General features: G+C 40.6%; 1 protein-coding gene across 3 annotated transcripts in view; it reads right to left on the reverse strand.

Annotated features, from left to right (window-relative positions):
• The window catches only part of AFG2A (AFG2 AAA ATPase homolog A), a 144,581-nt gene that overhangs the window by 47,307 nt on the left and 71,422 nt on the right, over positions 1-25,852 (reverse strand). The window lies entirely within an intron of this gene.

Genomic DNA, 25,852 nt, shown 5'->3' on the forward strand with positions numbered 1-25,852 from the left:
TGCAGTTTGACACACAAAACTTTGAGACTTTAGTATTCATTTCCAGGGGGAAACTTAACCCTCATTTGTATTTAACTCTTTAACGTGATGTACAGGGGTTAACACAGTTCATTACTTTTCCTGGTAACTTTGGAAGAATGTCAACATCCAACTACCTTTGCATAAGCATCAAAACCAAAAAAAGTTAGCTGAGGGGAAGAGATAGTGGGTGTGGATTAACAATGGTGAGTCATATGAACACCCCAAGCAAAAAAGTGTTGAGCCTTTGATGAGGTATGTGAAGAATGAGCCACAAAGTAGAACATTTCTCTGTGGCCAGCATCCTAAGAGGTGGAAAGGACATGCACTCATTTTTGCATTATGTTAATGAAAAATAGCACGCAAAAGTAAACATCAAGTTCCCTTATAAGCTACAACCCAATGCATGCTTTCTTGACAGAAAGTTCTAGCTAACTTTCAGGACTAAACATGCATTGTACTGAAAATGATCTACAAGCTCATAAGCCTGGGCATTAAACATAAAGCTCCCTTATAAGCTACATGCTTTCTTGACAGAAAGTTCTAGGAACTTCCAGGACAAAGCTTGGGCATTAAAAAAAAAAAAGTCCATGAGCAAACGTTGTCAAAATTTAGAATATTCTTTAAACCCAACCTTGGTGTTTCCTCCTCAAACACTGTAAACTTCCAGGAAAAATGTGATGGAAAGATTTTCTACCATAATAAAAATTCAGAATAAGCTTATTTGCCTAAAAGGTGATGGCAAAAACATCACATACAATGACAAAAAGGCACAGAATAAAAATAGTGTCTAATCTTTAAAGAATAAAACCACATTCTACTGAACATGCAAGCATTTGTTGGAATTAAAGTGGAAATTGCTGCTGCATTTTAGCTCCATTAATGCCCCTGGAAGAGACAGCAATGAAAGAATAAACCTCTTTGCATGGAGCTTTGGATATGCAGCAGAGATTCTGGATCAGGACTATATTCTACCCTGCTTTAATAAAAACTATATCAAACATGGAACCATGCTTGTCTTGCTCAAAAACATCTAAATCTTTCAAAATGATGCATGATTGGAGCACTGAACAAACTGCAAAAGATTCTAAAAGTTTTAGGTGAAAATTTGTACACCAGTTGACCCAGGGGTCCACAACCTAAGGCCCACGAGCCTCCCCCAAACTGAGCCGCCCGCTCGGTGAGTCCCCACCCGCTGCACTAAACCGGTGCAGGGACTCTCTTCCACAGCTCCGGAAATTGCTTCTGCGCATGCCCAGACGCCGAAAATTTCACCTGCGCAGAAGCGATTTTTGGTGTCTGGGCATGCACAGAAGCGATTTCTGGAGCCGCAGTCATGCACGGACGTGATTTCCGGCATCACACTGCACCGGTCCAGCCCACAGAGGATCTCCACGGGAGTGATCCGGCCCATGCCCGGTAAGCCTTGCCGACCCCTGAGTTGACCTCTTGTAAGGAATTACAATTGAGGCTGGGTAAGCTCAAGGCTAACACCAATGCTATCTCCATCATTATTATGTGTACAAAACATATATGATTTTATGTACATGAATTATTACAAGTTTAAAAAGCCCCAAAGTAATTAAGACCACAGCATGACTAAAACACACCAAAAAAAGCCATCAAAAGGAATTGCAATACTGTTTGATGCTTCTCCTTTGGCAATGTGCCTCCCTCAATTTCTTAGAGGAAAAACAAATGTTTCTAACTACACATGCATATTTAAACACTGAGGCTCAGCAAGGTCAAACCCAGTTCCATGAATAAATGTCAACAAGCTTAAGTTACGCACTGAACATTTCTTCCAAAATAATTTACATTTTTATCTCTGATAATTTACCCATAAGGTGAAGTCAGATTACATGTATCATCTTCCAAGTAATGAGTGGTAATTAGATACACCACATAACAGAAAATTCGTACACATGAGTAAATCCACTGAAATCTTCAGTTACTTATGTCAATTGATTTCAGTGGGCGGGCTCTTGAGTCTGACTAACAGCAGATATCACCCTAGGTCAGGAGTGGGAATCTGCTGGGAGTGGTACCCAAACATCTTCTGAAGGGACACAAGTTTCCCATCCCTGTCCTAGGTGTTTTGCTTTGCACGTGAAAAGGGTTTCTGGTCTTCAGCTCAATAGAAATGCAAAGCACTTCTGGTGCATTTCTGTATTCATGAAGAACTGTAACAATTCTAAAAAAAATTATAGGCAATACTGCATTATGAGACTGAAGAAAGCAATTCATCAGGCTCTACTATGAATTTTCATTATGTAACTTGGACTTGTGAGCATATTTCCTTAGCCAGAACTCTGTAGATTTCTTTCTTTAATTTGCTCTAAATTTTCTTAAGGTATCCAAAGAACTGATTTGAGGAAGGGTGGTTCTTTACATAGATTTTCTAGTTCTCTCATTGCTGCATCTCAAAAAACATTAGCCAGCGAAGGTGGTCCATACATGAATCCATACAAAGTTGGGGGGGAACTTAGCTAGATTTTAATTCAAAACATAGCATCATAGACAAATTGATGGATTGTTGGACTAACAACGGCTATTAGCTATTATTACACATAGAGCAGAAGACATTGGAGTCCAACAACCTCTGGATGTATCGTAAGAGCAATTTAGCATGAACCAGCAGGGTTCTTATGCTCACTTGTGGATCAGAGTGGCTGGGGAAACGCAGCCAGATAGGCGGGGTATAAATATATTATTATTATTATTATTATTATTATTATTATTATTATTATTATTACCTACAGATGCCCATTCCCATCAGCCAGTATGGCCAATAATCAGGGATGATGGGAGTTGTAGTATGGGAACATCTGGAGGGCTACAGGTTCCCCAACCATGATTTAGAAGAAATGCAACTCTGAAAACCAAATGCTACAATGTAAACTTCCTGTGAACTCTGTTTGGTTGCTGTTGCTGCACTGCAGCAATTTTGGAATTACCCACCGTGGCAATTCCCATTTACGCCTAGGAACGTGTTTTAGATATGAATTAAGAGGCTTCTAAAAATTGCTATTAATGGGTAAACATGTATTTTGTGAACCTATAACATTTATGTGTACATATATACAGGGACACATGTTCACAGCTTCTGTTTTCCAAGCCTCAACAGGAACTGAACTCCCTCTCCGTCCCCCCGCCCTTTGTTTTTTACATAGCAGAAAACCTCACTAACCTCTCCCATCTCTGCATACAAGGGAACATGAATTCTCAGGTGCCTGGAAGCCACAGAAGTTTGGCAAACTATTTGGCTCCATTTTAAATATTATGCTGATTATACAAAGCATAGAGAACAAGTTCTACTTTGTAAATACAATTAACAACTGTTAAATACATGCCATTGACACTCAAATGTCTTATTTTAACAATTTAATCTCTGAGCTGTTTTGGGATTCTCTCTCTCTCTCTTAACCAAATAAGGAAATAAATGATGAATCTGCTGCCTTATCTTCTGCCTGCTCTCAAAACACACATAACAAAGTTCCCAAAAGGAGGTCAAGGGGTTGAGAAGTGGAAGCTCACACATGGGCTCAAAATATGTGTTAAAACATCTGAACAGGTAACTATTTTCTGAAAAGAGAGAGAGTCAGGTTTTCTTAGTGGATCCCAACTTGGATATTTCGGTCAAAGAGTTCATCACCATGATCCTTCCTGTGGCTCCAAGTTACGGTACTCCATAGTAACCAGGTTCATAGAGAGCAGTCTTCCTTTGACTTTGACAGAGCAAATCTAAAGGCTGAAGTCCATGCTACAGGTAAGATCCAGGAATGCAATTTGTGAGTGGCTGGGCATAAGGCAAAGGAAGAAGATGAAAATGGAGCTGGTGTGAGGATTGATAATGTGTTTGGAGAGATCTAAGAGCTATGATACATTGCTATCAATAAGCAAAAGGGGTGGATACTGGTAGCAGAGAAAAGAGAATAATAATATCAGCAGTCAACAGATAAAGTCAAGGCAAGATATGAGGCAGCAACTCATAGCGATACTCTGTTACACAGAAAGAATCACATTCATATGTCAGGAACAAAAAAAGGAGTGTACTTGTTGCAGCCCTATCCAAAACAGTATCTCCTGAGGCTAAAGAGTGAGGAGACCAAAAAGGCCTTAGGCAGGCAGTCTATTGCACTTGTGGCTCATTCTGAAAGCAAGGTTGAGGGCTAAGCCACAGCACACCAGAATTCAAGATGGGAGGCAATCACATCTCCATGGGGCACTGCTTGTGGGTCTATCTCCTGGCAAGTGGACGATAGCTGCTTTAACCAAAAATTATGCTCCTGCTGCCAAGGGAAGTCATATTTTGGTTTCAGTGTCTTTTCCTAATGAATGCTCAGATTAACATCCAAACGACCATTCTCAAATGTGTGACCTTAATAGCACAGTTATGCCCTTGAATGGGGGTCCCCACAAAAACTGCCACTGAGAGCCCCCTGATCAGGCCTGGTATCTTAGCATGGGTGGGGTATTAGGATGCTTTAACCTTTTGTTGTTATAGTCCTAATCTGCATGCTACAAAGCACAGCTGTATTATTTCCTGCTGACAAAATATGAACATGGCATCTGGCGTTTATAAAAATTAAACCCCAATTAGCTGCAGGCACTTTACATGAGCCCTAAGCTATCTTCTGGCAATACAGTCAGGTGAAACAGATACTACACCCCCTAGATAAATAGAGCTGAGTGAGGGAGTGAAGTGAAATTGCTGACACTTCCGGGTTTGAAAGGAGACAGCCACTGTGTTCAGCTCCTTTCCAGGTCAGACTGGCTGTCGCCACTAATACTGACAGGAAAAGTGAGCAAGATGTAACTTGGGGAATGCTTACAGAGGACGATAGGGCCAGAAAAAAGGGGAAAGACCAATGTATTGGACCTGCAGCACCCACTTTTTGTTCCTGTGTTCAATGAAAAACAAAAGTTCTTATATAAAGCTTAGAGTGCAACATTAGCATACCGGTAGGTTTCAGATAAGGTTGCCAGGTCTTCTGGAGTAACTCAGGAGGTAAAGCTTTAGTGTTTAGTGGTGGTGCTTTTTAGAACTGGGGGTAAAAACTGACAGTGCCTTAAAATATATATTTTTTAAAGAATTCTGAGGTCTCCTCTATTTTATATGCAGTGCACGATTACTCTTTTACATCTGTTTACAAAATACCTTATGGCTTACAATAGCTTCTGAACCATTTAGCGCAGGGGTCAGAAAACTTTTCCAGCAGGGGGCCAGTCCACTGTTCCTCAGACCTTGTGGGGGGCCAGACTAATTTTTTTTTGGGGGGGAAATGAACGAGTTCCTATGCCCCACAAATAACCCAGAGATGCATTTTAAATAAAAGCACACATTCTACTCATGTAAAAACACCAGGCAAGCCCCACAAATAACCCAGAGATGCACTTTAAATAAAAGAACACATTCTACTCATGTAAAAACATGCTGATTCTTGGACCGCCCGCGGGCCAGATTGAGAAGGCGATTGGGCCGGATCCGGCCCCCAGGCCTTAGTTTGCCTACCCATGGTTTAGTGGGTTTATTGCAATCAAGCAGTATATACATTTCATTAAATCAACATCCAGCATAATTTTTATTTTCCCACCCATGCTATTTTGTATAACATCTAGCATGATAAAGAGTTCTGGAGAACCAGAAATACTGCCACTGTTTTGTGACATTTCGATCGCTGAAGTGAGGATTTCAAAATACATTAATGACACTTCTCTTGGTGTGGACACCTAGGTTACTTTCTCTCCCCCCCCCCCCCAGAGAGACACAGCTGAGCACAGAAAAACATTCTGGACAAAGAAGTTAAACTTTGGAATGAGAAAGAAGGCTGGGGATGGGCTCTCTGGGGGAAGAAAGCTTGCCTGAGTTTTGGCTTCCTGCCCTGACATTTCAACCTTTCCCCTTGAGATCCTGAGAATTAAACTCCTCAACTTTTGAGTCAGATCCTATCTGCTGAGGCCATTAAGCTTTTCTATATGCCGCTTGTAGGGAGGACCAGACCTCAGTGATAGAGAATATGATTTGCACACAGAAGGTTCCAAGTTCATCTCCTGATAGGATTGAGAATGACCCCCATCAGAAACCCTGGTGATCTGCTGACTCTCACTGTAGCTAATACTGAGCTAAATGGACAGCTTCCTATGTTATCTTCAACATTTGCTATGTGTGTCAGATCATCTATGCCAGGCATGTCCAACAAAGCTCAATAACCATGGGCAATTGCACAGAGAGCTCCTTCCTTCTTGCCAACAGAGAGCTCGCCAGTATGTGTGTGAGTTTGTGTGCATGCGTGCGTGGGATGGCTCCCCTTCCCTCGAGGATGTAACAGGGATGCTGCCCTGTGCCTATCAGAGACCGGATCCTAGCCTGCACCCTGCTTGGTCAAATGGGGATGCAGGCTGAGACTTGGGCAGTGCCAGGGGGCGAATCTGAGGGCTGACCATGGGCTTCCCTGGATCCACCCCTTGACTATTTAAGCAGCCCACACCTGGGACAATCCCTCTTCCTTCCCTTGCCAGTTTCCAGTGTGGATCTCTGTAGGTTTCATGCATTGCGACTAGGAAGATCTTAGATCTTGCCTGGGATCTCATCCTTCCTCGCCTGCCTGCTTCTTGTATCCACGCTGCATCGTGCCGGCAAGAGAGGAACAGGCGTCTGTCCCTGTTTCTGCATTTGCCGGGCTTTGTCGTTGCAAGGGAGCTTGGGAAACTGAGTTCCCTTGCATGGTGAGTAGTTCCTTTGCGAGGGCTGAGGTTCCTGGGAAACTGAGTTTTTCAGCCATTTGGGGCTTTCTGTGTTTGTGTGGGGAAAAGTTTTTCTGATGGCTAAAAAGCTGTTTTTTGAGGCTGGTTTTGTTTGCTGCTTACGTAACGTGGTCTTCAGTAATCAAAGAATTCAGGAATTGGATACCAGCACTATTGGGGCCTTCGTTGATTGTTGGTGCATTTTAAAACTGAAGCCACATGGGGCCAGCAGGCGGGCACTGGTTGGGTTGTTATTTTCCTGTGCCTTCCAGGTGGGCACGCTCTTGCTAAAGTTTCCAGTGCTACCGCTTTAAATAATAAATGAAAATTAATTAAAAGGAATAAATGAATATTTTTTTAAACTAATCATTGTGCATTTTAAGTTAACTAAGAGGGTAACTGAGCCATTGCTGCTTCAGCTTCCTTATGTGGGGCAGGTCCCATCCTCCATTGGGGGTGGCATTGTTTTGCAGCAAGGTTTGATTTTGAGGTGGTTTGTGTGCAGGTTTGGCTTGTGTGCAGCTTTGGTTACTGAAATGGTGATGCAGGTGTCACACTAACAATGGATGAAGGCATGTATTTTTTAAGAAATCTTGATAGGTAGGTTAAAGGAATGGGTAAAGGAGCTTGTGTGGCGTACAGTTTTGTGAGTGCTTTTATGCAACTCTCTCCCAAGAAATCTCTAAAACTTTCAGTTGTCCTCCGTAAGAAAAGTATTTGGGCAGCGCTCCCCGAGAAAAGGTTAAAAAATCTGGTCACCCATCTTTCCTCCTCCCAAAAAAAGGTCAACAACTTTGAGCTGGCAGTAGATCACTGCCAGATTTTAATTCTAAAAGTAGATCACAGTCTCTTGGGAATTGGCCACACCTGATCTATGCTATCCAAGGTAGTGGTGAGGAATGGCTGCAAAGAGATAGGATCCCTGAATCAATCAATAGAAAAGCAATTTGGCTCAGAAGGCTCTAGAGCAGCTTTACCCAAACTGGTGCCTTCTAGATGTTGTTGGAAAACAACTCCCATCAAAACAATTACACATGATAGGATAGGATCACACCACCACATGTAGTGGACCTGCAAAAAAGTAGCCATGTTCCGGGAGTCAGTATTTGGGGAAGTTCATGCCATAACAGGACAAAACAGTGTTAAATCCCTGGAGCTGGTTGTACTCAACTTTTACATGGGTGATAACATGAACCTTCATTTCAAACATATTATGGGTCAGTTATTGATGGCAGCTAAGCTAACAGCAGCAGGCTATTGAGAATTTCTGGAAGGAGCACCAATTGTCATATAGTACAAGAAAGCATAGCAGTTAGTTTTGGTAGAAAAATTGACTAAAAAATTAAAACTTGTGAGGAGTTTGAAATGAAATAGTCCATAGCTACAAACATTTTAATTGGAAACATCAGTTAATAAACTTGTCATCAAGAATGGATTGTGAAGCCTGTACAATTTATAGTCTCTCTCATAAGAACCTTGAGACAGCAGAAGCAGGTCAGTTATTGCTATGTATCTTCCTGGATTTTACAAATATTTTTATAGTTTTCTCATGCTACAGATAATCAAAGAACAGTAAAACAAACAAACCGTTCCCTGCCCTCGGCAGGAAATGAGATTATAGATTACCATGAGGCCAGCAACCCTTAGAACGACATAATTCCAGTCATTTATCCAAATGAATAAGCAAATTATAATTTAAAATTACACTAGTCGGAAATTTTGCACTGTGAGGGAGGTTCCTTCACATTGTCTTTTGCTGTATGCATAATAAAGATATACCAGTTTATTGTAAATGTGTCATTCTCTGCAGATATGGGTCCAAATTTGCAAGTTACTGATTTCATCCCTATCCTACCTTTCCTCCAAGGAGCTCCCCTCCCATTTTATCCTTCCAACAACCATGTGAAGAAATCTAGGCTGAGAGATAGCGCTAGGCCAGGGGTCTGCAACCTTTAAGACAAAAAGAGCCACTTGGACCCGTTTCTGAAGGAAAAAAAAATGGGAGCCGCAAAACTCGTCATTATAAAAATAACTTTTTTGTCACTTTTTTATTATTTCTTTGTTTGACCCCTCAGAATTACTCCTCCTCATAGAAATAAACGTTAAATTAACAAGTTACCTTTTTGTGTGTGTGTTCTTCTTCACTCCCCTTCAAAACAGTGACCAGCGTACATGCCCCCTTTCAATACAGTGACCAGCGTACATGCCCCTTACAATGTAGCGGGCGGGAAGGTGACGTCGGGACGGTGCGTGACTAACGCACGCACCGCCCCCATGCGACATCACAGCCAGTACAGCGCCCACCACAGTGGGGAGTGTCGGGGCACACAATGCGCCTCCTCCCCTCGCTAGTATCCGCCCCGGAGCCGCGGCAAAGGTGTAAAAGAGCCACATGCGGAGCCACGGGTTGCAGACCCCTGCGCTAGGCCCAAGGTCACCCAGCTAACTTCATAGCTGAGTAGAGATCTAACCCTGATTCTCCCTAGTCCTAGTATGAGACTATGACTACAACCTTTTCTCTTTTTTTGCGCTAAGGTCTCATTAGCTGGATTTGAGCAACCAATTTTAATGAATTTATTTTCTCCTTGACTTCCAATGAGATCAGGGACATTGATTTTGTCCCTCCTCCTCATTTTATTCTCACAACAGCTCTACAAATTAGGATGAAGAACAGTGACTGGTCCAAAGCCATTCAGTTAACCTCATGACAGAGTGCTAATTTGTTACCAGTCTACCTTTCTATCCACTATATCATACCTTCCAACATTTATCCAATGAAAATAGGGACGCCCTATTCCATAATGATAATTTTACTATTTATACCCCACACATCTTACTGGGTTGCCCCAGCCACTCTGGGCAGCTTCCAACATATATAAAAACATAATAAAAGATTAAACATTAAAAAACTTCGCTATACAGGATTGCCTTCAGACAGCTCTAGGGATGGATATCTTCATAACCTCTAACATTTCTCCAGTGGGAAAAAATGGACATCCTAGGGGAAAATGGTACATTCCAGGATCAAATCAGAAAATGGGATGGCTACTCTAAATCAGGGATGTCCCTGGAAAATAGGGATACTTGGAGAGTCTGCTATATCACACTGACAACATCCCATTTGTAAATTGCATAGGGAAAACTGTGACACAACTCACATGACACTGGACACTTGTAATGCTATAGAAATACACATATTTAAAGCAAAAAATTGATGCTGAGATTTGAGAAACGGTTAAACCACTTTCATCAACCTCAGATAAGTGCAATTTCCAGTACAACAGGTTCTTTCAAATATGAAGCCAGTTCACAACAATTTTGCACTGTGTAAGAGGAAACTACACTTCGTGGGGTGTAGAATCTGGCTCTTAATTGTATTTATTTAGCATCTTGAGAATTAGGGTCACAAGAAAATGGTGAGCCTTTGCCAGCTTCTGAAATAGACGCTTTAAAAATAATCTCACAAAGTATACAGAACACGGACAACTACTTGATGCTGGCTTTAGTCTGCCATTCTTATATTTCAATAGCCTAGGATCAAAATGCTGTTAGCTTAAGACGCGTTAAAGCTCTAACAAATTCACTTGTTCTCAAAAATCATGTAAATGCTAAATTAAGGTTTGTGCCTTACCTGACATACCATATAATGTTTCTTTGTTTGTTTATATCCCACCTTTTTGCCAGAACTAAGAATCAAAGTGGCTCGCAAAATTAAAACCAACATGTATAAAACATTATTATATTTTGCTAAAAACATATAAAAAACAATAGTTAAAATGTAACAAAACTTTAACAGAATTAAAACAATGTAAAAACAAATAATGCAGATAGTAAAAACAGCACAACACTATTAAAAGCCCTTTCCTTAAAAACAGTTCCCAAAAAGTTGGGATAAAACAATCTTCGACTGCCAGTGGAACGACAATGAGGGAGCCAGTTTAGCCTCTCTAGAAAGGGAGATCCAAAGTCTGGGAGAAGGCAGAGCAAGAAAGAGAACGAGATAGCGTGGTCCTGCATTCATGGACATATATACTCTTCCTCCTCAAAATTACTCTTCAGACTACTTGCTGAGCAAGTCATAGCTCCCTGGAGCTTAGATCATGACATTCACTGTGGACAAGTGCAGGGTTGAAGTGGATGCACCTAGTTAGTGCCTGTACTGAACACACCCACAAATCTGTGTAGGCCCACTGAAAGGCGCATGAATATGAAGAGTGGCAAAGATTACCACTAAAACCGAATTAAACACAAAGATGTGTAGACCAAAAGCCAGAATTTAACTGTTGTGTGTCCTGACTCTAAGATGACTGGATCTTTCTTCCCCTAATGTTTGTCTACTGTGCCTGCCTCAAAGGCCTCTACATTGGCCTCTTTCCCACCAGGCCTGCGAGGCAGTTGGTTGCAATTACAGGCATCCCCACACTTAATAGTAACACTATTAAGCCTAGTTGCTAATTGTGAAACCTATGAGTAGTCAACTTTAACAGTCTAAGGGAAACATTTTAAATCACATCTCTTAATGGCAAGTGATAGCATTCTGTATTTATTAGTTTATTTTAAAATGAATTAAATGTGACGGTTTACGATAAAAAGCTACCACTATAATTTATTGATTTCAAAAGTAGTTGTAGAGATTTTTAAAAACCCTAAATATTAACTTTGCTGTGCACACGAGCTTTCTTTCCATCTGACCCAATGAACCTCTACTTGTAACACTATACCAGAATATGCCTCCACTCTGTGTTTCAGTCATATTAAATGCTTTACAGATTTTAATCATCTATTCATTGGCTGCAAAGTAAATATTATATCCCTTTCCTGTAGGCAATCAGATACCACAGTGATTTAATGGAAAAACATGTTGGTGCTTCATGCAAAAGGTATCTTTGCTGAAAATGGGTTCTTGCTTGAATGAGACTTAGCACACCACTCAATAATACTGCATGGCTTTTGGAAACATCTTCCTGAACCAAATTAAGTAAACTTATGTGAAAAGTAATTGTCCAATAGGAAATCAGGATCAATGATAAGTCAGGAACTTCCTGCCTGTAGCTACAAAGGATTCTACGTTCATTTTTAAAATACTGTGCCAACTGCACAAACATAATACTGTTCCTCCTGCTTTGCTTACTCATTTGCAGGAAGAATTTGAATACTTTTTCCTGAACAGATAATTTAACCGAAGCTCATTGTACTGTGTGTGCACACAAGGATTATAACTTTTTGACTTTTTTTCAAAAACAAAAAAAGATTTCCTGTATCATAAAGGGTTGAACTTTTGCTTACTGAAAAGGGGATTAATTCTTCTCAGCTGTGAAAAAAGGTCACTCCAAATTGAAAAGTTGGAATCACTATATGGTCCGCTACTACTCATAAGCATTAACATCTTTAAAATTTTTATGGAACTGTTTAGAACTTTTACAAATGTCTGGAACTTCCTAAAACTGTTCAGAACGTTCTAGGAGAATGCCGATATTGGTCTATATAGAAAAAACACGCAACCAAAGTGATGTGGGAAATTTATGGTGCTTGGAGCAGAAACAAAGACAAACGGCAACCTCGATTTATTCTAAGTCATAAGAAGTGATGTACAATGCACAAAAGATTGTGCAAATATTAGCAAGCTGTATTTTTCCTGTATTATAACACATGCTATGCATATTACATAATACATTATACGGCTACATATACAAAAATAGATTTATTGATTTTGGGGTGACCTTTTTCAAAAGATTTGGAAATCACAGGAACATAAGGTTGTAAAAAAGTTATAACCCTAGGGCACACACATATGCATGCACTCTCTCTCTAAGAAAGAAAACAGTTTTGCCCCTTAAATTTCTGCAGAAAGCCATGAGTGATTTGATGCGTAATCAGCAATTCTGCTACTTACTGTTATGCTCAACTTATATATTTGTGAATGAAACGGATATTACCAAAATCTCAATTTCTGCCTCATTCAAAAGAAACTAAAAGTTTCAAAAGGAAACAAAAACTAAAGTACCTGAACTTCGCACCTGGAGAAGGTGACAAAACACTCGGCTTGAGTAAATTCATACAAGGTAGAATTTAGATCTACCCATTTAAGTTAATTAACTTAACTTATTCATGCTCATTAATATCAATGGGTCTACTCTGAATATAACATGATTGGATGCCACCCAATATGATTTAAATAGCCATTTCAGTAGATTTTTAATACAGTATGGGAATGAGGAATGAGGAAAAAGATAGCTGCACCCTGTTGTTGTCTGATTGTTTGTTCACCTAGAATTTAGGTCCTAGGTAAAGGTAAAGGTACCCCTGCCCGTACGGGCCAGTCGTGTCCGACTCTAGGGTTGTGTGCCCATCTCACTTAAGAGGCCGGGGGCCAGCGCTTTCCGAAGACACTTCCGGGTCACGTGGCCAGCGTGACAAGCTGCATCTGGCGAACCAGCGCAGCGCACGGAAACGCCGTTTACCTTCCCGCTGGTAAGCGGTCCCTATTTATCTACTTGCACCCGGGGGTGCTTTCGAACTGCTAGGTTGGCAGGCGCTGGGACCGAGCAACGGGAGCGCACCCCGCCGCGGGGATTCGAACCGCCGACCTGACGATCGGCAAGTCCTACGCGCTGAGGTATTACCCACAGCGCCACCCGCGTCCCCTAGAATTTAGGTCCTAGATAACCAATATTCTACCATTTGAGTTCATGGTAACTAATGCAAAATGGCAGGTTTCTGCTATCCATATATATCAGCTTACTCCCCACCCACACTTTTAAACTAAAAAATAGCAGCTGTAACATTTAGTCCAGGTATTTCAACCTTTCAGTAACAGTTCTACTGGCAAAGTATCAAGACAAGAAGTAACCTTCCTAATATTTTATTTTAGGATCACCAGCTTTCTCTCACCCCTTCTTCAGTGATCATTGAAGAATTTTTCTGCATTTCTCCTTTTGGTTACAGACTAGCGGCTCTATTACACTATAGTGAATAGACTACTTTGTTGTATCGTTTTTCTATCCAGATCTGAATCTTTCCTGCGTATGTTTAACAGGCAAAGTAAAGGGTTTGAAGGCTACCTCTAGTCTTCCCTTTCCTTCCCCACTGGCCAGACTTCCTTCCTCTGATTAATAGAGGTGGGCTAATAATACCTTCATTCACATTGATAAAAAGAGATATTGTGACAGCAGACATTATTCAGATATCCTTACAAATGTAAAAACACACCCAAGTGTCATGCCTTTTGCAGCTAGATTGTCTCCATTTTTCACACAATTCCTATAAAATTCTATGCATTATAGTGATAATTATGCAGAATGAATATAAAATAAGGAAATGGAGGAAATTCTCATTCCCAAATTCTTTCAAGTAACCTCCTCCCTCCCAGGATTAGAATTTACTTTTCTGCTTTAGATAGTCTACTCCTTCTTAGTTAAATATAGATAATCCACAGCTTACACAATGTTTCATCTTCCTGGGAAGCATGCTTCTGCGTCATGAAGCTAGAAATTATTCCAGAAGTGACTTCCTAGATTCAGAGGAGTAAACTTCTCTCAATACACTTCTAGACAGTACACTGCAGAACCTGGGCTTGCTGAACACTACTCCCATGCCCTCAGGTAAGTAATATAATTTATTTTAAAATGAAACAAGTCTTAAAGACCTTATCTCAGTTTCAGAGTTAAAGGCAATGGCCTTTCCACCACGCACGAGTGGAAAGGGCTTCTGTGTAGGTGGTTTTCACCTCTAACTGCAACCACATGGCACACAGTGAACCCCACTACACACACACACACACACACCTATACCAGCCTTTTTGCTGAGCTACTTTTCAGCAGCACAAAAGAGTGCCGTTGGAAAAGGGAGAACTAGAAAAGCACCAGTGCTCACATAGTATCCCTTTGGACCCCAGTCATCACCTCCACCATAGAAGAAAACAATTGTATGGAAAAGCCCTCAATATAAAAACACAGACATCCATTAGACTGCCACAGAGAAGAGAACAGAAGGGATGCAGGGCCACTGTAAGAGAACAACAACTTTTGCTTTCTCTTCTTCTTGAACTTTTCCACATTGGCTGGTCATTAGAAGAACCTGTATTAAAATTTGCTTATTTCCTTGCCACCATCCCACACCTGTGTTCCTTTTTTCCAATGTCTTCATAGATCATAAGCCTGGGGGCAGGGACTGTTTTGTTTGTCATGCTAAGGAACATGCTTTGGGAGCCTTCTTTAGCTGAAGATCAATATAAAAATGGACATAAAAATAATAGTAGCAGTATGCACACTGGTATCTACATTGGTAACTCATAAAATCAATAAAAGTTACTATTTTCTACAATATTCTACTATTTTCTACAATAACATTCTACAAATGTTATTATTTTCCACAACTGAATGTAGCAGATATTTTCAAAATAAGACAGGAGTTCTCACCCTACAGTCGCTTAAGAGCAGGTCAACTGCATTTTATTTAGAATTACAGCCTCAGACAGGATCTATTGTTACTTCCAGTTCTGATAAGCACAAATCAGTGATAAGCAAACTAGCAATCTCCTAGCGAAAATTAAGGCTCATTGAGTATTGGAATGTGTGAGGTCCTCCTTTTAACATCCCAATTTACTTAGGGACATTTGAGGATGACATTCTTGTGTCATTTGACCCATATGGGAGGAAACAAGGGTAGGTCATTAGTAGCTACTTGTATTTACAACCCTCTGTAAAAGACAATGAAGACAGGAAGCTTCCCACTGAGATAAAGGTTCACAATTTCCAGCTAAAAATAAACAAGCAGCCACAGCCTCATCTGCTGGGAACTATAAAGGGAGACTGCAAGTGCCAAACTGACAGTAAAAGAATGCTCTGGTACACCCAGAAGGAACTGGGCCATAAGGCAGTAATCCTAGGATCAGGGTTGTCTTGTCATTAATGTTGGGAACTAAAGCAGAATGCACAAGAGAAAAGAGCTACAGTTGTATCCAATGCTAGCTATATTCAGAGTAGGCCTACTGAAATTAATGAACATGACTAATCTCGAAGGGATTGTTCTAAGTAAAATTTAGGTAGACACAACCCCTAGTTCACAAAGCAGATTTAAAATGAGATGAAGTGAATATATGCTTTTTCTCAAATTCTTACTATACTTGTTGCTAAATCCCTTCTTTCTATTTCGTTCTTTCTTTTTTAAAAAAAACCCCAATAAATTATTATTTTTGACCTGGGGCAAGATTTTCAAACATTTATTTTTCCATATGGCCAATTAACCCAACTTGGGCAAATGCAACCAAAATGTCAGGTCAAGCCTGACATTTTCAAATGTATGTGCGTTCATTAGTGCTTTGTGAAGTCTACATGTTGACTCTGCCTGCTTATATATATTGTTCTTGGATGCTCTTCCAATATGCCTGGAACTGTCCTTCAATGTGCAGTGCTTCATTATGTGCCCTTATCACTCTCCCACTGGCTAGCTAAAAGTAAGAGGGGTATAAGAACATGCTGTCCTCTTCAGCAACACTCCTCAGTTGATTTGTTATTGTTCGTCTCCTGACATTGTGGTGTAATATACAATTAGCAGTATCATAATCAAAGGAAAGCACATGCATATATAAATAGAAAATGCATTTCAAAACTGCATATCAAATAGTGTATACAGAATAGCAGCTATATCACCAAATAGGGAATAATTATTATGTTGAGGGGAAACTCCATACAAAATCCCGACCCCCCCACCATAAAGCAAGATGTCAGCTTTGTTAACTGATTCTTGTTTCTTATTCAAACTGTCCCTAGATTATAAATGACACAAGCTAACGAAGCAGCTGTTGTAACTAACGCCAGTGCCACAGTTGTCCCTTCGTGCTTGCCATTATCTCTATTTGTGGACCAAAACTCAAACATCATCTAGTGCCATAAGCAATACAGCCTGTCGCTAGAGACTTCTGGCCATTTATACACACTAAATTCAGGGATACAGTGCTGAGGCAGGCATCCTAAGACAGCATCCAAATGATCACACAATTATTTTCATACCCAAGGGCAAATTTGGGCTTCTGCTTCTTGAACCACAGCTCCCCACACCGCAGAGCACATTACTTCTGAAACTAAAATCTTATCCCATTCAAGCCTAGTTTTTCAGATAAATGTTTACAAAAATGCATTTGACACCTAGTCTGTTTCAAAATACCTGCTATAATTTTTATAAAATCCATAGTTGAGGCATAATGCTTTCTATTACAAAATGATTCCCGTGCTTAGATCTTTGCCAAAAGCTGTTTGCCTGTCTTTGTTCCTGAAACTTCCCATAAATTTAAACCATTTAACTCTTTTAAGATAGAGGAAACACATACTTTTCCAAATGTTTCTAAAGCAGTTTAAAAATAGTAGTTGAAGACACAGGGGTCGTGCCCTAAGGTTAGGAAGACATCAGACTTTTGCTTTTATAGTGAAAACTCACACTTGACTACGGTAAATTATGCTGATGTCTGGGGCTGACAGAAGTGGTAGTCCAAAACATCTGGAGGGCACGCAGTTGGTGAAGGCTGGCATAGAGTCACTGATAACATTTGCATGTCACAGTAAACCATAGTTAAGGGCTTACTGTGCATGGGTCAACTGAATCCACCTTACTCCTCACTGCTGCTAACATAGGAGAGAAACAAACCACAATCCCCAGCTTCCATCCTTTTTACACTAATTCATTCATCTTCTCTGCAATCTCATCCTCCTTTAGCACACCAAGAAAAATAGGTTGGATGCACAGAAAGCTCCTCTACATCCAACCCAAGATTTCTAATGCCAAAACACATTTTGGTTTCAGGTTTGGAGTTTTGTTTGGTTTCTTACACAAGTTGACCTTTTTGACATACAGCATGTATTTCTATCCCCTTTAAGAGAAAAGACTATCTCAAAATTGTCCATATACACAGCAGTTAAATGCCCCAAATCCCAAAACAGGCAGCATTGTCTTGCTATGCATTACCAAGATCGCTCTTTAGAATGGTGCCTGTATTGCACATGACTCTGTCATGAGATGTGCTGATGTGATCAACCCTCTTTCTAAAGAGGGGTTACAGTAGATTCATTTCAATTTAATGAAACAATGCCCAAAGGAAACCATTCAGTCAAAAAAATCATTTAGAAAAGGTTGTAAAAGAAAGTTATAGGGGGATGGGTTAGTGTCAAGCTTATAATTAACTGCCAGACTGAGCTAGGAAAAAATGGTGAAATATACAGCTTATAAGTTTTCACTAGGGACACAGAGACTTAACTGCAGTCTGAGATAATAACAGATGCCTGTATCATAAATCACAGGCACTTCAGATGATCCTATGCAAAAGTCCACTAGAAGAATTAGATGACTGACATCCAGTATAAAATTATGAGCAAGTACTATTTATTACTATGAATTCAGTTTGTATTCCAACTACTCCACTGGAGATTTGGCACAGCACACTGGCAAAAAGTCCTTAACAATGCTGTATTGCATTTTAATAAATGTCAACAAGCCAAAATTAAGATACAATTTCCAGTATTCCGTTGCTTTTAGGAGATGCCAAGTTGGTAGAGCACGAGACTCCTAATCTCAGGGTTTTAGGTTTGAGCCCCAGTTTGGGTGAAAGATTCCTGCATTGCAGAGGGTTGGACTAGATGATCCTTGTAGTCACTTCCAGCTCTAGAATAACACCCAATCTAAAATCTTGATATAATTACATTTATGATAAAACACACAAATTGAATTGCTGGATAGGCCAAGATTTATCAAGTGTTAAAACGCTTTGCAGCCATTTGTTCCTCAATCTTCGTAGTGATGTAGCCGTTCTCTAGTTTCTCCTCATTATGTAGTAATCAGAAATATATTCCCTCTGAATACAGGCATTCCATTTTTAGCCATTTAATAACTTCCTATAAGTCTTGGGTGAAAGCCATATGGATCTAGAGTCTTGTTACTTTTTTAATTTCCCAATTATTTCTAAAGTGTCCTTTCCTGCCTCTGTATGACAATATACCTGATGTGCTGCCAGTGGGGCTGTTTCAAAACAAGTATTCCTCCAACATCTACTGGTTTTAGCGTGTAGCAGTGAGTTATAAACTTCCTTGACTTCCTTAAATCTATTTGATCACAATTTGATTTGCTTAAAAAATTGTTTCCAGTACCACAACATGTAAAATTCTAAGGAGAGATGTTAGAAAACCTGTTGCAACTAGCTTTGATCCAGTGGTACTGGAATGAATGGAAAAAGCATTTCTGCACAGACAAGACGAAAGATCTGCACTTCCCATCATTTCCACCTCCTCTATCTGAAACACCCACCCCATATCCCACGAGAACCCTAGGGTTTCCCAATTCTTAAGATTCACTTTTCGGGAGCCACAAGGGTCTGCAGCACTGACATGGGGAGGAGGAGGAGGAGGAGGAGGAGGAGGAGGAGGAGGAGGAGGAGGAGGAGGAGGAGGAGAAGAAGAAGAAGAAGAAGAAGAAGAAGAAGAAGAAGAAGAAGAAGAAGACGACGACGAAGAAGAAGAAGGAGAGGAGAGGAGGAGGAGTTTGGATTTGATATCCCACTTTATCACTACTCTAAGGAGTCTCAAAGTGGCTAACATTCTCCTTTCCCTTCCTTCCTCACAACAAACACTCTGTGAGGTGAGTGGGGTTGAGAGACTTCAAAGAAGTGTAACTAGCCCAAGGTCACCCAGCAGCTGCATGTGGAGGAGCGGAGATGCGAACCCGGTTCACCAGCTTACGAGTCTACCATAGTTACAACTATAAATCCATTACCCCATAGTTCTAATCCTCAGGATCCAAGCCACTGTTAGAAAGAGCAAGTTAGTAATGAAGGAAGAAATACAAGACAATTCAAAACCAACTCCTAGGGGATGGGGAGAAAACAATCCTGCACCTGTTTAAGTCTCTTAAAAATTAAAATCATGAAATCTGGACAAAATGAATAAAAGCACCCAGCTTTAACTATTTTATAGAGCTAAGTGAAATTCAACAGACTCTAATCTGAACAAATCAATAATAATAATAATAAAGGTACTCTAGGTGGAAATAGCAAATTAAGATACTGTTCCCCTTAGGTACGGTTAATTGGTTTACTATTCTGATATAGCATCCAAGTAGTAAGGGGGGGGGGGAAATAGACTCCATTTTTTTAAAGAACATTTTTAGTAAACATTATTATTTTTTTAGCTAGCAGAACTTATTAAAATAGAATTTTGCTGGGGCTTGTTGGAGTTCTAGGTTGTTTTTAAATTGCAAAGATCTTGTCAGTTTAAAGACGAGTCAAGTTCCCACATGAAATATTAATGTTCTCATTTTACATTGGTGGGCAAGTTTTATTCCAACAAGCTGCAACATGCTGCCCAGAGCGCTTTGCTCTGCTGGAGAAATGCTTGATTTTTTTTTAGATCAAGATTTGAAAGCAAAAGAAAAATGCTCACTCGTGTAGGCTACTGGACAGTAGGAACTAGATTCTCGATATATTTTAAACGATCTGGTAGAGTCATTGTTCAGTGCACTGCGAAAACTTCATTCAGAACACATGGTCCTAGGGAACAACCTATTAAATGGAAAAGCACAGTAGCTGTATTGTCAGCTGCTTATTAGACACAGAAGGCAGGACAAGAGGGGAAAAATAGTATTATTTCAGTTTTCATCCAACAATATCTCAAATGATTAGGGAGGGAGTTACAATTTAAGAACAGTAAGACTGTTTATCCCGCAATATCACATACTCTGAGAAAACTAATATTAAAATGCATGAGCTAGTGAGCATACAAAAACTGCCTGGCTAACTATAACCAGCAAAAAATTGCAGTAATACAAGCCACACAGTTCCTACCCATCAGTGTCTCTTGTATTGAACGGCAACTGGAAAACTACCACACTAAACATCTACAGACTGCTGCAATACTTTGCAATGTGCAAAAGCAGAAAGTCTCAGATGCACCAAGTCATACACACCAGACACACAAGATATAGAAAACTGTTGAAAACGCAGAACTAACTGAATAAACCCAAATATATAGGACTATGCAAGAAAGACATACCTGGGCCAGGGCCACTGAGAGCAGATTCAGGTCCTGGGGGGGGGGGATCCTAATATCCCAATGACTAATATCCATAAGCACCCACACGATCGCTGCTAAACTTGTATGTACTGTATTGTTCGCTCTATAAACGCACCAGACCATAAGATGCACCTAGTTTTTGGAGGAGGAAAACAAGAAAAAAAATATTCTGAATCCCAGAAGCCAGAACAGCAAGAGGGATCGCTGCGCAGTGATCCCTCTTGCTGTTCTGGCTTCTGGGATAGCCATGCGAAGCCTCTTCAGGGCAGCAGGATGAAGGCTCCCCCTGCCCTGAAGAGGCTTCCCCTGCCCTGAAAAGGCTTCGTGCGGCTAAGCCAGAAACCAGAACAGCGAGAGGGATCACTGCGCAGCGATCCCTCTTGATGTTCTGGCTTCTGGGATTGCTACGCAGCCTGCATTCGCTCCATAAGACGCACACCCATTTCCCCTTACTTTTTAGGAGGGACAAAGTGTGTCTTACAGAGCGAAAAATACAGTATAATACAACACAATGTGTATCACACAATAACTTTGTTGTATTCCCATAGTGTTCACTTATAAGAACATACAAATGTAACTGTGCATAGCAAGATGAGACTGCGCTGTCATACTGTCAAAGTGCATAAGTGAATGTTCATATAGAGACTGAAATACAGTGGTACCTCGGGTTACAAACGCTTCAGGTTACATATGCTTCAGGTTACAGACTCTGCTAACCCAGAAATATTACCTCGGGTTAAGAACTTTGCTTCAGGATAAGAACAGAAATTGTGCTCCGGCGGCGCAGCAGCAGGAGGCCCAATTAGCTAAAGTGGTGCTTCAGGTTAAGAACAGTTTCAGGTTAAGAACAGACCTCCGGAACAAATTAAGTATTTAACCTGAGGTACCACTGTACTAAAAAAAATACTGTACTCTGTTCACGGCACAAGTTCACAAGCAGTTATTCAGAATTATGAGCGCATTGAACATAAAATATATATTTTGTTAAGAATTATATTAAACTATAATTATATTCTGTTCCTAATATATAAGTTGAGGTTCTTTCACTGATTAGAGTCTATATTGGCTGAATACTAACAAAATTCAGTCTACTATTATTATTTTCTATGAAATTCACCAATTTTAGAATGGATATAAAAATATATATAAATAATGATACTACTGAGACATACAAAACATATGCAATATGTGATCCCTTTCTGGACCAACGGGCCACAATAATTTTCATCTGCTCCCTGCTCACCAGCCCAGATCTAGGCTTCTTTGTACAACACATCCAGATAAACAGGATAATTCTGAATTAAAATTCAAGATCAGAGTAATTTATGCCCCAGTGTCAGTTTGTTAATCTGAAGAGGTAACTAAAATGTAGTTAGTCCTACATACATAGGAGTTTCACCTGCTCTGATTGTTTATTGGTATCTGATGTGAGGTTTTCAAATGCCTTTTTTGGTCTTAAAAGACAAGATACCAATATGCATCATACTTTTGCTCATGGAAGCGGGGCCAAATGGCTCCAATTTGAGATCTTTGCTATATACTGTTTATGGACTAATTAGCCTATTGCCTAAACCAAATGTCCCATGAAGTACACATGGAAAATTGCCATTAAATGGCTAATCCTAAAATCCAGCATTGCAGCCAGAAAGAACAGAGCCTGTCCAGGAGCTGCCCTAGCACAGAAGTGTCATGAAAACTTGTGCTTTGAATCCAATACAACCTGCCAATCAATACAGCATGCAAATGGCACATATCAGCATCAAGTATGCAACTTCATAATAATAATAATAATAGTAATTAATGTTATTTATACCCTACCCTCCCCGGCAAGACCGGGCTCAAAGCGGCTAACATCAGGTATAAAAACAATTGATTAAAATACAACTTAAAAACAGGATTAAAGTACAACTTAAAATGCAGCCTCATTTCAGTGGAAGCCCAGATCAAAAACTGTTTGCGGGGGAGAAAACATCAAATCTTCACCAAGGCCAACTATCCATACTGGTCCTACGTGGGCCAGAAAAAAGCCAGGGAAGTCCCCAAATAGGGGTTCCATCACAGAAGGAAAAGGAAAGAGGGGGAGGGGATCAGGCTGATTCCAAGCCAAAGGCCAGGCGGAACAACTCTGTCTTACAGGCCCTGCAGAAATAAATCGGATCCCGCAGGGCCCTGGTCTCATGAGACAGAGCGTTCTACCAGGCCGGAGCCAGTGTTGAAAAGGCCCTGACCCTGGTTGAGGCTAATCTGACTTCCTTAGGGCCTGGGACCTCTAGAGTGTTGCTATTTATGGACCTTAAGGTCCTCCGCGGGGCATACCAGGAGAGGCGGTCCTGTAGGTACGACGGTCCTAGGCCACAAAGGACTTTAAAGGTCAAAACCTTTAAACCTGACCCTGTACTCCACCGGAAGCCAGTGCAGCTGGAAAAGAACTGGGTAAATGCGGTCCCGCGGTGAGGACCCCGTAAGGAGCCTCGCTGCGGCATTTTGCACCCGCTGGAGTTTCTGGGACAACTTCAAAGGCAGCCCTGCATAGAGTGAGTTACAGTAGTCAAGCCTGGAGGTGACCATTGCATGGATCACTGTGGCCAGATCAGGGCGGGAAAGGTAAGGGACCAACTGTTTGATATGCGGAGATAGAAAAATGCTGCCTTTCCAGTAGCTGCGACCTGTGCCTCCATAGAGGGAGGCGTCGAAGGTTACACCCAAACTCTTGACAGAAGGCACTGGCACAAGTTGATCCCCCGCAAGAGATGGGAGTTGGCCCCCCAAGCCCATGCCGTCCCGACCTAGCCAGAGGACCTCTGTCTTTGAAGGATTTAACTTCAACCGGCTCCCACACAGCCATCCAGCCACAGCTTCCAGACATCTGGTCAGTGTGTCCGGGATATACCTTTGGAGCTACATTAAAGGCTTGAATGAAAAGATGTGGAGCTGTGGTTTCATCAGAACCCTCTCAAAGCACCTGGTTCCAAAGGTGAGAACAGGGAGTCCACAAATTCTCACCATACAAAGTACTATAGTACATGGCACCAATCGGTCCAGTTTAGATAAGCATCCAAACCAGTTTAGATTATTGGAAACATTCCATTCCTAGAACTCAATTCCTTCCCCTCCCGTCTTATCCTTCTTCATGAGAAAAAGGGGACAGTGAAAGCTTCTGCTTTCACTTTAGAACAAACCGTTGCCACATTGCATCTGAGCTCAGGAAACCATGGGTTTGTTCTCAATAAAGGTAGTGAAAAGTATTAGTTAATTTCAGTCTCACATCTCTCCCATTATACACTTTAGTATACAATTTCCCCTGATATCATGCACTTTCATATTATTTTACTAATAATATATCATTTTTGGCACATACTTTACCTCCTGCATTACTTACGATGAACCTCTACACATTTTTAGGCTCGTTATACTTTTTAGTATTATAAAGTCCTATTATATAAGGGCCTTTTTATACATTTCCAGTGTTTAATTTTAAAATCAAACGTTGAGAGAAATAATTGCAGCCATTACTGTTTACAGCTTTGTTTAGTCTTGCTTATGTCAGGAGATAAACACAACATGTTATACTTCCTGGGAAATATAAGCAACACATGCAAAACAGTACAAATAATCTAAATATAATTCAACATTAGAATCCTTCATTAAAATTATTCCATTACTTAATTAAAATGTCACAAAACACCAGAAAGTGCTGCCAACCAAGAAGTTACAAAATGCTACAAGCATTATTTACGGAAGCAATCGCATGGCACTAGCCTCAAGAGCTTTAGGAAATGAAGTTAAACCAAAAACATTCCACAGTGCACTCTTGTTTGTCCCAGCTCACTGAATCTACAAAGTGTCAGCCAGCGCAGGATTAGTGCAGGCTCTGTAGTCCACAGAGCAGATACAACTGACACACACTCAAAAGCCATGGTTTACAAACCAGATGCCACCTCTCTGCCCTTCTTGGGCATCACATAAAAAGGTGTTCACACCTTGATTAGAGACCAAATTAGGAATAATTTAAGGACTCCAATCAGTGTGAAATTGGTTTGAGAAACAATGCATGAAACAGTAAGGCTAAAAGAAAAAGTAGAGGATACACATGCATTTTGGATAACCTGATGTGAATTAAAAACCCAGCATTGGAAATGAAGTGAGTGCACAGTAAATGGGAGTATGAATGCAGCCCATCTCTCTCTGGAGAATATTCTCCACTCTTTGGCAGCTCCTAAACTTACTTGTTTTGAAATAAGCCTTGTCATTTTGCTGGAACAGATTTTCATGTGACAGCAGCCTTATTTTAATTTCCAGTTTACAATTTAGTCATAATTTGTATGTGAAAAGTGGTTTCCATTCAAGTAATCACAGGAGTTCTCCAATGAGCAGGGGCACTTGCCTCGCCACCTATGGCTCGCCACCTATGGCTTCTATTGGGTTAGACAGGCTCTCGGAGAAAGCTTAACACTCTCTCCGTCAGAATTCTAGAACCAAGGGTCACCCAATGAAGCTGAATGGCGGAAGATTCAGGACAGACAAAACAAAGCGCTTATTCACACAGTACATAGCTAAACTATAGAATTTGCCACTGCATATAATGATTTTAAAAATTGGACAGCTTTAAGAGGAAATAAGAAAAAAATCAGAGGACAAGGCTATCAATTGCTTCTAGTAATGATGGTTATATATTGCCTTCAGGTTCAGAGTCAACATGCCTCTGAATACTAGTTGCTGAGTAAGAACAGTAGGAGGAGGGCTGTTGCAGTTTTTGGGCTTCCCATAGGCATCAGAAAAATAAGATGCTAAATTAAATACAATCTGATCCCAAAGGCTGCTTTTAGCTTCTTTTTAATAATGTTGATTTTGTTCAGGAAGCCCAAGACTCAAATCACTGCTCATCTATGAAGCTTTCTGGGTTGACAGTGGGCCACTCAGTCACCATTCCTCAGCCTAACAAACCTAAAGAAATAATTCCATCAAAGCTGCCCTTTGAAAGCAACTGGGGGTACAGGTGTATTAAATAATAAAATTATCTCCATTTTAGTTATTCT

This window comes from Podarcis filfolensis (assembly GCF_964270895.1).
Source record: "Podarcis filfolensis genome assembly, chromosome: 9".
In the NCBI taxonomy this organism is placed as follows: Eukaryota; Metazoa; Chordata; class Lepidosauria; order Squamata; family Lacertidae; genus Podarcis; species Podarcis filfolensis.